Source organism: Mustela erminea, chromosome 2 (genome assembly GCF_009829155.1).
Source record: "Mustela erminea isolate mMusErm1 chromosome 2, mMusErm1.Pri, whole genome shotgun sequence".
NCBI classification, from domain to species: domain Eukaryota; kingdom Metazoa; phylum Chordata; class Mammalia; order Carnivora; family Mustelidae; genus Mustela; species Mustela erminea.
This window is the reverse complement of record NC_045615.1, coordinates 153,092,582-153,095,261: the sequence shown is the minus strand read 5'-3', so window position 1 is coordinate 153,095,261 and position 2,680 is coordinate 153,092,582. Positions and strand designations below refer to the sequence as shown.

Genomic DNA, 2,680 nt, shown 5'->3' with positions numbered 1-2,680 from the left:
GCAGAATTTACAAGCCAGGTTGGTCCAATGTCAAAGCCTATTCTTATGATTATACCACACTATTTCTAAAGATTGCATAAGTGTTTTTTTTTTTTATCCCTATGTTTCTTCCGTATATTTTTAAATGTTTGCCTGATATTCCGTGTAGTTGGTGTTCCATAAATTCACCATGAGTGAATTCATTTCTCAACTACATAGATCTGGACACAAAGGACACAGAAAGGATAAATATCTTGCCTAAGATTACCCAGCTAGACAACAATAGGGAGCCAAGGGGAGAAGGCCAAAAATAGTGGGATCTATTCCATCAATCTTTTTATCTTGTGTTTCTTCCTTTGCTTTTTATGCCTAGAAAGTTCTTCTCTGCCTAGAGATAAGGGACAATCAATTATGTTTCCTTCTAATTGTTTCTGGTGCTGGCTTGCATATTTATATTTAACTCAACACTATCTGGAACATATTTTGGTGAGAGAAAAAATTAGAGGTTTTTTCCTAAGGTGGGGAGACTTGATGAAATAATCCAAAGTTTCATCTCAAAGAATATATAGATGGTAATTGCCAAGAAATATTTGAAGAAGAGACTTAGAACAGAAAACTAGTATTGCCAGAAATTTAAAAATAGTAATTATGCAATAATTAAAACAGCACACACTGTTTTAAGAAAAAAAAAAAAAAACTCTGTTCATTGTAAAAGAAAAATTAAAATGATGTGAAAATATATTTTTCTCAAAAAGCATATCAGTTTATTAATTTGGGATTTGATGATTTTTCAGATCGAAGGAATGTCAAAAATCATTACTGAAAAAATACAACACCCCAAATAAAAATCCAAACAAGCCCAGTGCTTGTTTCTGCAGCATACATACACAAATTGGATCCATGCAGAGATTAGCATGAGCCTTGCCAAGATGACACATGAATTTGTGAAACATCCCATCCTTTTCAGTTATGCAAGATGAATTTTATACCTCAATAAAGCTGACAAAAAGAAGCCTAAGCCTAAATTTTCTCTAACAAGGCTGCCCTTAATGAATTGTGACGGTGAAACCATCCTTTTGACATGGTGCTCTTACTATGGCCATAAACATAGGTGTCATGGCAGATGTTGGCGCAGAGGCCACTGAGCGGAGGAGCGAACACTTTCTGGCTTTGGTATGTGGGTGTGGTGCTTTGTTCATGCTCCACACCCCTGGCTCCTTGCAATGTGCATCTGCCCATCTGCAGGAGAGAGCGCTGTCTTCCCTCTTAACCCGACGATCTTTCTACTTCTGATCAGCAGTTGGGTTGGGTTATTATGGGCTGTGTCTTCTTCCTTGTGCTGGGATTTGGATAGGCAGGAACTACTTCCTGGAATTATGAGGATGCTCAAAAGGGCCTCCAGGTGGAAAGAATTTGGCCTTGATCTGATGTAGAAAAGAAAGAAGAGCTTGGAAAGAAAATAATCCTAGAATCAAGGAATTTTAAAAATAGGATGAAGGGTTTTCTTTCAATCTTCTATTACTCAGCCAGAAATCTATAAACGTATATGTGGTTTTCAGGACGAGGAACTCAATATCAGAAATGGAAAACTAACAGTTGGCTACGAACCCCGAGGTTGAGGGGACTTATATACTAACCCTTTTTTCCCTCAGTGACATTTACAGAAATACGGGAAATGTATTTCTTTCTACGAAAAGCAAGCATGGCAAGATCTCAGCTTTTCCATAGGAATCCGTCAATTCTATTTTTCTGCTCCTAATTGCCTGGATTCTTAAATGACATCTAACTTCTGAACTCTCCACATCATAGTCCGGATAAAGCCCTTTCATTGTCTCCACTGAAGATGCAGTATCACTTCTGTGGAGAATCATGCCTTACTTGTAGCACACAGTGGTGTACGTTAAGGCTTATTTTTCCCCCCAGATGACGGGTGTTAATATAAGGAAAATCTGCCACTCTGATCTGCAAAGTTTATAGAAACTCAACTTTCAAGTACCAGTTTATGAGGAATGGCTTCAGCTTATTTTTCATCTTTGCATTTTCTATGGTACCTTGTAGCATAAAGTCTCTTGCATATAATTTTTCAATAACAAAACAATAAATACAAATAATAAATATTGAACTGAGGGGTCTAATCAAAGGAAAACTTTTCATTAATTTTCAGACCAGGAGGCAAAAAAAATAGAAACATGTTACAAACCTTACTGTTTATTTCTTCCTTACATTTATTATTGGCTATAGTTTAGTAGAAGGATCCCTCCCAAATGTCTCAACTTTCCTTTCTAGGAGGTCTGTATGCCGGCATTATAGAAAATAGGTACTCCCTTTTGTCTTGAAATATTTATCTTTTTGCAATGTGAGAGATGAAGTTAAGTCTCTCAGATTCAGACTGATCAGCAGTGTTTTCAGAGATAAGTAGCATTTTTCCTTCATTATTGAATACTTATGTATCTATTAGATATGGTCCCTCACTGCACATCCTTTGAACTTTTTTTTTTTTTTTTTTTTTTTTAGCAAGAGAAAGGTCGGGGAGGGACAGAGGAAGAAGGAGAGAGAGAATCTTAAGCACGGAGCCTGACTTAAGGTTCTATCTCACAACCCTGAAATCGTGACCTGAGCCGAAATCCAGAGTTGGACACTAAACCAACTGAGGCGCCTGGGCGAAATTTTTGATACTAGCAGATTAATTTGAAATAATACC

At 37.0% G+C, this 2,680-nt stretch overlaps 1 non-coding gene across 1 annotated transcript; it reads left to right on the top strand.

Annotated features, from left to right (window-relative positions):
* The first annotated feature begins 841 nt into the window (after nt 1-841).
* Nucleotides 842-943, top strand: LOC116585436. The gene has a single exon (XR_004283626.1). It is a non-coding gene; the product is annotated as a U6 spliceosomal RNA (small nuclear RNA).
* Nucleotides 944-2,680: the final 1,737 nt, after the last annotated feature.